Raw genomic sequence first — 13,288 nt, forward strand, 5'->3', positions numbered from 1 at the left:
AATTTTGAAGAATCAGTATCACCAAATTCACGAAAAATGATCCAAAACAGGGGGGGTGATGGAGGCTGAAGGACATCCTCTGTCCCCAGCTGTTTTCTTTCCAGTATGGAGACATTCCTTCTGTTAGGCATGTTTGAATATGTTCATAGAAAATAACTAACTCTGTGTTAAGGGGAAGGGCAAGGCCATAATGCTTTGTGAACTACTGTATATTACTAGGAGTTTGTTACTATTTGTTTGCTATAGAAAAACAAATCCAGCATTCACGGCAAGATTCAAGCCAGTTGAAAATTGGGTCATAGAAACAGAGCACAATTAAGTCTCGTTCACGCCGGAGGGGAAAACAATTCATCGACTTTGTAGCTATTGCATATTCCGTCTGCTAGCAAACAGCAGAAAAATGCCTAAAAGCTGCTGTGTGGTGGGATGCACTAGGGTAAAGGTTGAGTTTTTATAAGCTGAACCAAAAAACTGAGCCTTTAAGAAGACAAAAGTGAGGTATCAGTAGGAAGAATGGGAAAGCTGTGGGATCGTGACACTCCGTATGAAGTATGCCTAATGTTACGTGGGCAGCAAGCATTTTGTCCAAATGTCAGTTTTAGGCTAACTATATTTCTGTAAGTTAAAGGACCAGTTTGTAATAATTAGGGTGATCTATTTGCAGAAATGGAATATATTATTAATAAGTATGTTTTCTTTAGTGTATAATCACCTGAAAATAAGAGTTGTTGTGTTTTCGTTGGCTTTGAATGAGCTGTTTATATCTACATAGGGAGCGGGGCCTCTCCACGGAGTCCGCCATGTTGATCCGCCATGTTTCTACAGTACCCCAGAACGGACAAACCAAACTCTGTTAACTTTTCCTGCTTGGGCCGGAGTCAATAACGTTACTCGCTGCTGTCGCGGCAGCTTTCTCTCTCTTGCTTCACCACTCACTTCCCACATACACACACACTCTACTCTTACAACATCTGGCTCTAGAGAGGGCCATTTGCATTTTCACATCGGCTACAGTAGCAATCGTACTTGCTTGTTACATGGGAGAGTTGTAATCTGCAACCTCACGCTAGATACCACCAGGTCCTACACACTGCTCCTTTTAAGCTAAAGCATTTTGGCAGTATGCAACGTGTGTTATAGTGGAATGTGGATAAATCAGAAAGCTATGCCGTATTGTGTTTGCAAGTGTCTTTGCTAACTACAGTAGCTTGCTAACATTAACTTGCTAACAGCTAACCTCATCATCTTCATCATCATCCATCATCATTTTAGTTATCAACTGCACCCCTGGTAGACATAGGGCGCAAAAATAATAACAAAATCCGAAGTTTTTAGCTAGCTATAGGCATTTTGTTAGCGTTTCAGCCAACAACGTAACATAATCGTGATTGGCCCCGGTACAAAAAAATTTCTAGGGCCCTCGTTCCAAACACAAGTGCACACTTGTGCGCACACAACCACTCCAGACAATTGCAAAGCAGACAATTGCTCTGCCACCATGGAGAGGCTCACCATGCAGCTCCCACACTGCAAACCAGCCTTAGATCAGCACCATGGACAGCAGCCAGCGCGCCAAATTTATCAACGCTAACTTAACAGCCTGCCCTGGACTCAGCAGCCAAATGGGATCACAGACATCGATTTCAGTAGCTGCACATTTTCCAACATATGAGACGTAGCAATTACAGTGCTATAGATTTAAAGGTCACCTATTATGCAAAATGCACTTTTCCATGTCTTTTAAACATCAATATCTGTCCCCAGTGTGTCTACAGGCCACCATAGTATCATAAAAGACCATCCTCTCTCTTTTTCTCCTCCTCCGTTTGTCCGGAAATGGGTGCAGAAAAAAAAATCGCTTTTTTTCCTTCTCTTCTGACGTCATTAGAGAAATGCAAGCCATGTAAGGGTTTCCTGGTCGAACCAGAGAGAACCTTCAGTAGCTGACCCCGCCCCACAGCGCGTCACTGTCTCTCCTCCTCAACCTAACTTGAGCAAAGTCTGCAAGAACCAGCAGAACAGGCTTCATGTACTCCCATCATCTAAATATAACATGTTCTTTCACAAAGGCTTTATGTAATTACACTGTTTAAACAGATGATATTTATATATTATATATATTTGATGTCATGCATGTAGCAGAGTACAGGTAGTAAATAGTGACTTGTAAGCAACACAACACATTTCTGTTTCACAGTCAAACTTTATTTGAGTAGACAGATGACAATATTAATTATTCACAGCATTTGTAATCATCTCACCTGTTAGTTAGTTAGTTATGTTAACATGGTACAGGAGAAAGTCTTCAGCTCTGGTAAACTATGGTAAGCTAAGCTCCGGTGGTCTGTAGTCATGGTAACACAGAGACAGCTACTACTGTAAATAATATACCATTACTCTGATCTTCCATACATTTATCTTTTAGCAGAAATAATGAACTGACTACTGTTTCACATCTTCTATTTTCCACCCTGATGGTCGCTGTGTTTACACACCGTCTCATAGCGGTAGCATGTAGCTAACCCGTTAGCATGTAGCTACATGCTAACGGGTTAGCTCTGTATCTCCCATCTGCTCTCAGCTGTCTGCTCTCCTCTGGGATGATTCTGTCGGTCATTTCTCACAGATGGATCTGTAAAGACAGACGTAAAACAGAGTGTATGTTTACGGTTTACAGAGTTGATGCATGAGGTAAACACTGAGTTAACTAACAGAGCTATAAATAGTATTATTTACCTGAGAGAAACCGTCAGGAAAACCTGGAATCTGGACCGCAGATGTTCATCATGTGTCGCCGATTTCTGATCAGATTCCTCCGGTAACGTGCGCTGGGTGAAGTTTCTGGTTTATAAACTTTAAAGTGGTTTATAAGCTCTATTCTAGCTGCCTCTCCCTCCACTCCCCTCTCTCCACTCCTCTCTCTCTCCAGAGCTTCTCCGGGAGGGAGGGGGAGGGTGACGCTGTTGTTGTTGAGGAAGTTTGATTGACAGAAAACGCTGACCAATCAGAGCAGAGTGGGAGGAGACAGGCTGTGAATCAGTGGTTTTCAGACAGAGGCTGAATTAGGCTCTGAGGCAGGCAGACTCAGGCTGCAGTATGAGAAGAATAAAGTTTTTTTTGAACATTGCAGCATGTAAACATGTTCTAGTGCAACATTAAAATACATCTATGAACCTGGAAATGAGCATAATATGTGACCTTTAAATCCCTGATCCCACTCCATAATAACAAAAAGAAACCTGTACTCACTCATTAGAAGTTTATCCGACAGGTCTGGTGCTAAGCAAAGTCATTAACAACACTGCTTAAGAACCATGTCCTTTTTTATTGGAATGTCCTCACCGTGAGCGACGCTGCGTGACGTGGCACGCCGTTTAGAGCTGAACTTTTGTCAGACGCCCAGCTGTTTCTATTTATTCCTGTCGCTCGCCTTGAAATCGCGAAAAAAAGGAGCAGTTGATTGGTGAAGTTGAAATGAGAAGTAATCTATACGATACCTCCTCATTTCACTACAACAACCTTAATAAGGTGGCGGTGATTTTTGGGCCCTGGTGTACCGCATTGGTTGCACCTCGATATTTACTACCCTGGTTTCAGCCCTGGGTTGCATAAATTGTGGCGCTGATTGTTTTGCCTTCCTGTGGGCATGGTTTTCAGAGTATGACACGTTAGCTCTGTCTCTATATGCATTCAGGTAATGGAAATAAAATGTAATATATTTTGTGTCCACACTGTGCTGAAACAATGTTACAAAATTACGTAGCATCAGAAAACCAATGTTTCCATTTTCAAAATGAACACGTTGATTTAAACATTACAGGAAAGCTGCCATTGTAAATGGAAAACATTTCTGACTGTAGGCTATTTAAAAATAATCTTCTTTTTCTTGGCCAACGCCAATGCTTTTTCGAATAAAAAATGACTTGCTCTCGCACACACTTTTCTCTGCTTTATTAGTCAACGTTTCAGTCAACAAGGACCTTCATCAGGACATTAAACGCCAATGCTTTTACATATTTTAATTGTTAGATATTTCTTTGTGAAAAGCCTGAGTGGCACAAAAAGTCGCAGTTATGATGTGTGGGGTGAAAATGGTGACGGCAGCGTTACAAAAGAAATGCTCTCCCTCAAGGTGATTCATTTCTAGGTTTTATTCTATTTGTCCGTCACTGCTTGGCAACTGACGAGGAACTATTGTTTTTTTATGTGATAGAGAAATGTATTTCCTTGTGGAACCACAAATGTCTTCTTCCCCCGGTAATACTCTGTAGTGTGTGGTGCCCCAACATGGGCATGACAATATTCAGCTATAAGTGTAGCTACCATTACTTTTACTAACAAGTGGCATCCATGAACATTATACGGCAGTTGTAATTGGTCTGTAATAATGTGTCGATGATCAATCTATTAACAACCGACTGTCAATGGACACATAAAGGCAGGACTGCTATTGTCCCCGGACATAGTATCATTTAGTTTAATAGTGTTTGTGCCTATTGATTTTCACTGTAATCAAAATTATATTGATCTCAAACAACATCAGAGCGTGTGAAAGGACGCCATTAAACTGTCACATTGTCTTAATAGTAAAAAAATTCTTTGATGTCTTTCAATAAATAATTGAGTTACATTAGAGCTGGAGGCAGAATGTTTTTTTTTTACATGGTTTATTTGATTGGGACAGATACAGTGTACATAAACAACTTAAAAACGGCCATCTGATGCAAGTATCATAGTGTTCATAGCGGATGCTAATTTGCAACACCTGTCCCTAGAAGGGCTTTTTGTTTGGCATCATTGGGCAAAACATCCATAATAACCTTTCATCATATTGTAATTTAAGTGTTCTGAGAGAAAACTAGACTTCTGCACCTCCTCATGGCTCTGTTTTCAGGCTTTAACAAATCTAGCCTGTGACGGGAGACTTTGGCCAATCACAGGTCATTTCAGAGAGAGAGAGTGTTCCTATTGGCTGTTCATTCAACGGAGGCAGCTGTCAATCACTCGCGAACGCTGAACAAACGGTAAAACTAAGCAGCGCTGATCAAATATGAATTAATATTCTGTTACTGTAATGCCTATTTCTCGCATAAAATGTTTTCAGAAACATCTTGTAGTGAACTGTTTAGCTGTAAAATGAGAAAGTTTGCTACGGCTGGTGGGCGGTGCTTGGTATTTCCTCAACTGATCTCAACATGTCAGCCAGGTCCCAAACATTCTCATTTTACAGCTAAACAGTACACTACAAGATGTTTCTGAAAACATTTTATGCGAGAATTAGGCATTACAGTAACAGAATATTGATTCATATTTGATTGGTGCTGCCTAGTTTGACCGTTTGCGAGTGATTGACAGCTGCTCAGAGACAGCAAGGCTCCAGCTCAGCTCTGATTGGTTGTTTTCCTCCGGTCTGTGAAATCTTGCAGATGCCATTAGGAGCACCGGAGGACATCAGAGGCACATGATTTTTTTCAGATTACCTGTCTCATGCACTACTGTCAGGATATAGTGACCGTTTTATAAAAATAACTTTTTTTTATTCATATTTGCTCCAATCTGCCTACTGCTGCTTTAATGTGACCCTTTTCAAAGAAATCAACAGAGATGGTGACATTGTGTTGTGGTTGTGTGTATGTGGCTAACAGATGGCGTTCACCTCACAGATGCCGCAGGTGCCCCATCTTTGTTGGTGCCTGTTCACTGGCCATCTCTGCTTACCCCTGGGCTGTTGCAGGTGGGCTCAAGGTTGGCATCCGAACATGTCAATATTTGCCTTTGCCCACAGGATTCGGGATGGCTTCAACATCTATCCACTGCTGCAGGGTGCTGGTTCCATCCCAATTTGACTCCATCCTAAAAGCAAAGTTGACAAAAAGAAGACTGTGACAGCAAAGGCCACAATACTATTATTATGTAAGCCTACAAGATCTACATTTATATGGGCTGGGACGATACACCTATCTCCCGATTCTATACTATTCGATACTTGGGTGCCGATCGATATATATTGCGATTTTTAAGTATTGCGATTTGATATTATGATTAATTGCAAAATTTGTAATATTAACATTATAACAATAAAAATAAAAATGTTAACACTAGACCATGAAAAAGAGTTTAATCATACACTTCTAGGGACTTTTACTTTGGAAAATATCTAAATTGATCCAGTTAAAATGTTTGATTTTCAGCATGAATGTATAGTCAGAGATGTCCTGAAGTCAAATATATCAGTCATTGTCATCAATTATTTATTAAATATTTTTCCAGCAACCCCCAAAATCAAACCCTCAAGACATTTCCCTCACAAATTAGTGGTATTTAGGGTGTAGGGCGGATATGACGTCACGTTACTCAGACTACAACAAAAAAATTGGTAACTTCCTTCTACCTCTGCATAGACTCAAATGAAGCAAATATATTGATTCTGGCATTAAAAAATTGATTTCAAAATCGTAAAAAAGAAAATCGCGATACATAGGGTGAATCAATTTTCCCACCCCTAATTTTTATCCCTGTAAGGCATTCAAAGAGAAGTGCACGTGAAACACCTTCATTTTACACAGATAATCCAGGAAAAGGTTTTGGAAAATGATTGACAGGGGATCTTGGCAACCGTAGTAGGCGAGGTGTTTATGCATGCATGGGATGAATCCCTGTGTCTGTGTGGGTTTCTTTTTGTGTGGATGCATGTTAGTGTGAGTGTGATAAAGTGAGCTGTGTGAATCACTCAGTTGAGCGCTAGCTAACTGGTGATCTCTCTCAGATCCTGGGGCTGTTCCAGGGAGCTCTCCTCGCAGAGGCTGGCTTCAGAGGGAACACTCTCTGATCTGTCAATACTACAGATGCTTCGCTGGATTTGGGGAGCCCATCAATAATGCTACTATTCTGACGTATGATTCAGTCCCCTCATGGCTACCGACCGCTGTCTGATTAACATGAAATCAATAGCACATACCTCCCACTATTCTTGTTGTAATATGCATGCATCCCTGCTAACAGGGCTATGTCCATGTAGAACATCTGTCTTGTTATCATTAATGACCACAGAGTAGTATAGTGACGCGTTAAGTGGTAAGTGAGGGTTATTTAGGCAAAGATTCTGAAGTAAAAGTCTCTTTCTTGAGGACAATAATTGAGGGCTCGCAGAGCAACTTTTAGGATGGGGACAAAACTCCTCAGGCTAAATTGTTGGTATTTAGAATCTTTACCAAGAGAATCCTGGTTCATTCTTAAAAAGTCAAAGCTTTGTATTAAAGAATAACTTTGGTATTTTTCTACCTGGACCATATTTTCCCATGTTTTTGTGTCTAAGTGACTAATGCGGACAACACTTTTGAAATTTGACCAGTATCGAGGGATTACAAGCAGCTGCTAGTTGCTGAACGAGCTGTAATGTAATCAATAGGGGCAAACTAGCACCATCTGTTTACTAGTGGTGTGAATCACACGTTTCATCACAATACAATATTATATTGATTCTTTGGAAAATGCTACGATATTTACCGATATCACAAAGTCCGCCACAATAAGATTTTGATTCAATTCAGGGGCCTGCGATCCATATGAGATGATATCATATACCCATTTAACACAGTCAGTTTCATTTATATCAACTCACAAAATGCAGCTTAATTATGATTTGACAGTTTTATTACTGAGCTCTTTCACACATTTAAATGAAAAACAAAAACAAAAAAAGGATTCAATTTGTTCCATTTGTTGGTTTGTTTGTCTGTTTGGATTTGGATTACAGAAAAACTCCTGGCCCGATTATTGTGAAACTTGGTGGAAGGGTGTAGCATGGGCCAAGGAAATATGCGCATTATTTTTCCCTTATGGAAATGGCCTTGGCGGAGGTCTGCGATGTACGAGTGCCCTTCTAGTTTTCATTGTTTTGATTTATTTTGATATACAAGTATGTCTCTTCATAGGTTTATCAGCAAGCATTAAAATATATGAAATAAAAAAGAAGATATAATTTGGGCCAGTGAAAAAGTTACAATATGAAAGTTAAGACAGGAAGTGTGCCGTTAGCCTTGCCTCAAACTAACTTGGCACACTTGCCACTTAAATACTTTGATTCATCTTGATGCACTGTTTAACTTGATGAAACATCATGAGGCTACATCAGTAAAGCTCAAATGGGAAAATGTCAAGTCTCAAGTCCTGCTATTGAAGTCCCGAGTAAGTCCCAAAATTTGATTGTTGAATCTTAAATTATGCAAATATCATTATCTTCACCAAATTTAATGCCGCTTTACATTTTTAACAATAAATGAATGTTGATAATAATATCGATGAATTATTGATGTTAATGAAATTGGCTGAGCAGTTCATTTTCCCTCTCCTCTCCGGACAGCCCGGCACAGGATCCAAGCAACCAGACCTTGCTTCAATTGTACCAGTCTAGTTTTAGGATATGAAATAACATGCACAGACTGAGTCAGCATCGGCATTATATTCCAGAGCATAGCATTTCTTGTGTGGGTACATTGTGTTTTTTTCCCCCTCTCGTCTCTCACAACTCTCTCTCCTGCTCTTCCTCCCCATCAGTGTAACAGGCTTCTGAGAGAATGACAAGCAGAAGCACTTTATCACGATTATTAATCTAGATTTGGCAGGGTATCAACACATTTCAAGCCCAAGTTGAGTTTCGAGTCGTTGGTGTTTAAGTCGAAGAAGAGTTCCAACGTTTTTTTTCATAATTGATTTGGCAAGTCAAATGTGACTCAAGTCTGAATAACCTTTGAGACTCAAAACTGAAGTCTATGGCTATGTTATATCGAAAAAACTATATCACTATAACAAAACAATGCCACGGGCTGCATTTTAGACTGCAGAAGTCAAACACACCCCCAAGTGGTAGCACCAAAAAGCAACCTTGGCAGACAGCAATGCATACTGCTAACCTCCTCTGACCTGGGTGCACATGTTGATTACCATGCTTGGTTTAGCATGTTAGCATGCTAACCTTTGCTAATTGACATTACACTCAGGTTAGTGGCGCGAGTGGAAAAGTCAGGGCATCTGTCTTTGTGAAATTATGTGCCAATCAATCTAGTAGATTGAGGTATTTCATCGGATAAGATGGGAAAATTTGATCAGCTAGATGTGCCACATGAAAGGTCAGGGGATCACCGAAGTCAGTCGGATTCATCACTTGGGCCACCATGGATATTTGTTCCATTGGAAACCATCGAATAGTTGAGACATCTCACCAAAAACCTAAAATGTCAACCCTCTGGTTGTGCTCAAGGAAAAGCCAAGGAATCGCCAAAATCCAAAGACCTCCTCCACTGTAGACAGGAATGTGTGCAGAAATTTCCATGGCAGTCCGTGCATTAGTTGTTGAGATATTTCAGTCTGGACCAAAGTGGTGGACCAACGTTACAGCCCAGTCGCACAGCAGTTTGTGAAATAGACACAAAATTGAATGTATTGATTCGTGTACATAGACACTAATTTCACATTGTTTTAATGATGGTCAGCACGAAATCAAGTCGTATGTATTCCACGTGATTGTGAATCGGGAAGTATAAAGACCAGCGAAACGCCGCGAAGGTAGGAGGTCGGGGTGGATGGGCGGGTTAAAAAACACAGGACTTTTGCCCAGGAGACCGGTGTTCGTGTCCCATGTGAAACCACAAGTCAAAGCTGTACTTAAGTTACGGCACTTCCGGAGTTATTTTAATTCAAACCGCGATCTTCTCCTAAACCTAACTAAGTAGTTTGTTGCCTAAGCCTAACTAAATCGATCTACTCCTAAACTGAACTAAGTAGTTTGTTGCCTAATCCTAACCAAGTAGATCAATTCCTAAACCTAACCAAGTAGTTTTGTTGCCTAATCCTAACCAAATCAATCTATTCCTAAACCTAACTAAGTAGTTTTGTTGCCTAATCTTAACCAAGTAGATCTATTCCTAAACCTAAGTAGTTTTGTTGCCTAATCCTAACCAAATCAATCTATTCCTAAACTTAATTAAGTAGTTTGTTACCTAATCCTAACCAAGTCGATCTATTTCTAAACCTAACTAAGTAGTTTATTGCCAATCCTAACCAAATCAATCTATTCCTAAACCTAACTAAGTAGTCTGTTACCTAATCCTAACCAAGTCGATCTATTCCTAAACCTAACTAAATAGTTTTATTTTGAAAAAACTGGAGCAGAAACTGACATGCGCGTCACGTGTTGCTGGATGTTCGTAGGAAAAAGCACAAAAAGTACGTTGTTGAAAGTCGTGCTGAGCGTCACGAAAAAAAAAGGGAAATTCATGTCTATGCACATGAATCAAATAGATTAAATCTCTTGACTATTTCACGATCTGCCGTGAGACTGTGTTGGACATTACCATCCCTAGAAATGTTTGTAAATGTAAAATGTATGCGCGCATGTTAAGGGCTATCAAATGCCAAGACACTGTGCAGCCTATGCTTTTTTTGCTGCCAGATTGTTCAGCTCTGGAAACTCAGAAATTTGTATTTAGCAGCCACCCACCTCAGCTGCTACAAACATGGCCACAGAGGGTCAGCGAGTGTGTTTGGGTCGTGACCATCTGAAGCAGAGGTCAAAGTGCTTGCTTGGGGATCGTAAAGTTCTTTTTGATATCAGGACAAGTTGAATTATTAAGGAGGCTGCTGCGAGAGGTGAATATTGCCACTCCTTATACCCCCATATGGGGGCTGCTGTGGCTCAGGGGGAAGAGCGGTCGTCCACTAATCAGAAGGCCGGTGGTTCGATTCCCGGAGTATACATGTCGACTTGTCCTCAGACAAGATACTGAACCCCAAACTGCTCCAGATGGCTGTGCCATCGGTGTGTGAATGTGTGTGTGAATGGGTGGCTTGTGTTGTAAAGCGCTTTGAGTGGCCGCTAAGACTAGAATAGCACTATATAAATGCAATTTACCATTTACCTAACCATTGGAAGAGCACACAGATGGTCCTCCTCATCAGCTGAGGTGGCCTCAGAGAGAGATTATATGTGTCTCTATGTGGGTGTGAGATAAACTGATATATATATGTGAGCTACCAGGCTGTAATTGGCCTACTTGTGCACCCTGCCCTTTACTGAAAGTGAAATTTCCTCTTCCAGTGGCCCCCCCTGCTGCTGCTGCTGCATTGTCCCACTTACAAATTCCTGCTGGACTCCTGTCGGCAATCCAACTAAATAATCGGCTATCAAATCTCTGATGGTAGAAATGTACATCTGCGCTGTGGCGGCACACCGGTGAGAGCAATCTCTTCATCTGTCAAGTCACTGTTAGTCATCACCGGATCAAGAGAGACCGCGTCTTTGATTAGAAAAAATCAATGTGTACACTGCGGGGGCTTTTCTCTGTGGGCTCATAGTGTATTGAAAAGAAGCATATCTGACAAAGACATCTACAGCAGCAAAATATATCTCCGCCTGGACCTCTTTTGTTGCACTTGCATCACGTAACGCCGTCAAAAGTTGGCTCCTTCCTTAGTCAAGTAAACATGACTCTTGAGTCAAGGTTTTATTTAAGTGTCTCAAGTTATCCTCTCTTTCTTTGTGGTATCAAAACACGACATGGTGGCAGTGCATTATAAGTAAAAAGATAACAGTAAACACACCTCAAGCAAGTGCAACTGTCTCAATAGATGACCAGAGATGGCACTGAGCTCTGCTGACGTATAAGGACCTGTCTACGTGTATACAGATCTTTTTTTAAATGGATATTTCCCCTCCGTTAAAAAAAAAGAAATCTGTCCAAGCGACTTTCATCTTACAAAATATCTCCATCCACACTCGAACGCAAAAGCGACTCCAAACGCTCGCCGTAATATTTACATGTCACCACAAGTGGGATCACAAGTTAAGGGTCAGGGAAATTTGTTACCAGCCTTTTCAATTCCTTTCCTTCGACTTCATTACAGTCAGTTGGATAACAGTTACTGGTGTTTGGGTTGGGGGGCTGGGATTCCTGGTCGAACTGCATGACTCATCACTGCTGTGAAGAAAGGGAGCTCCTTCAGGTTTCTGTCCATCGCACCTCTGAATGCTCCAAACCTCACCTTCAATCGCCCAAAAGCCCATTCGATCACCATTCGGCCTCGACATGTTTAATGTGTTCCTGCTTTGGCCTCCTTTGACTGGAACATTTTTCAAATATAAAGTAGTAATTAGTCCGAGCAGTGCTAACCAAACATATAAAAGCCGGGGTAACACTTTAAAGGTCTGCAAATTTCATGGTAATTAGGTGATAATTAGCAAGTAGTCTATTTGGAATTTCTTTGGAATTACTGCCAAATTACCCCAATATTTACCTCAAAATCTATCGGAAATTACTTTATCATAAACATTATTTAATAATTATATGCTAAAATAGCATATAATCGTTAAATATAGCTCTTAGGCTTGAGAAGCGGCTTTGCGCTGCTCTTCATCGGAGGTGGAAAACTAATAAAAGACACTTCTGATCAGGCACAAATCTCACCATTGTGTGTCTTATTGTCTACACAAATGTAACCTGGTAGGAAATAAAGCATATCAATTAGCTTTGTATTCTTTCCTGGAAATGTATTAAATAAATTACCAGCTATTGGGAAATAGCGGAATATAATTATTAAATAATGTTTATAATAAAGTAATTTTTGATAGATTTTGAGGTAAATATTGGGGTAATTTGGCACCAATTCCAAAGAAATTTCAAATAGGTTACTTGCTAATTATCAACTAATTACCATAAAATGTGGATAATGAAGTGTTACTTGACGTAGTAATTAGTCCAATACGTAAAAAAGCCGGTGGTCCGCCATCTTTGTTATTTTTTCTGGCGCATGCTCATTACATAAAGCAACAATGGACATGCACGATATGAGAAGAGGACGTCATTGTTTCCCAAACGCTCCGTTTTACACGTCCACACAGATACAAAGTAACCAGAGTTTTTAAAAATCTGCACATTAAAAGGCGTTTTCAAAAAAAATCTATTTTTGTGACCCAAAACTCATTTGCGTATGGACGAGTGGCCAAAATGTAGAGGAATATATCAGTTTTTATAAAATATCTAGATATGTGTAGACAGGGCCTAAAAGCTGTAAAGCAGAGTGGCAGTGAAGCACAGGAAGGATGTAAAGAAAGAGAATTTCTGTCTCCCCTGACAGCAGAGGAGGGTCAGGGGTGTTTAAAAGAGAAAGGAGGAGGATAAGATAAAGGGAGAGGGGGATTGGAGGTTATATGCTTCTGGGAAACAGGACAGAGAGGAGATTGAAGAGTATCCAGAGGTCCCATGACTCATGGACACTTGTACTAGACTGGACT

At 40.5% G+C, this 13,288-nt stretch overlaps 1 long non-coding RNA gene across 1 annotated transcript; it reads right to left on the reverse strand.

Moving 5' to 3' along the window:
• Positions 1-2,183: 2,183 nt before the first annotated feature.
• On the reverse strand, positions 2,184-3,199 carry LOC141772057 (uncharacterized). The gene is made up of 2 exons (XR_012594835.1): positions 2,737-3,199; positions 2,184-2,632 (listed from the first exon to the last, which is right to left on the reverse strand). It is a non-coding gene; the product is annotated as an uncharacterized LOC141772057 (long non-coding RNA).
• Positions 3,200-13,288: the final 10,089 nt, after the last annotated feature.

This window comes from Sebastes fasciatus, chromosome 8 (genome assembly GCF_043250625.1).
Source record: "Sebastes fasciatus isolate fSebFas1 chromosome 8, fSebFas1.pri, whole genome shotgun sequence".
Taxonomy (NCBI): domain Eukaryota; kingdom Metazoa; phylum Chordata; class Actinopteri; order Perciformes; family Sebastidae; genus Sebastes; species Sebastes fasciatus.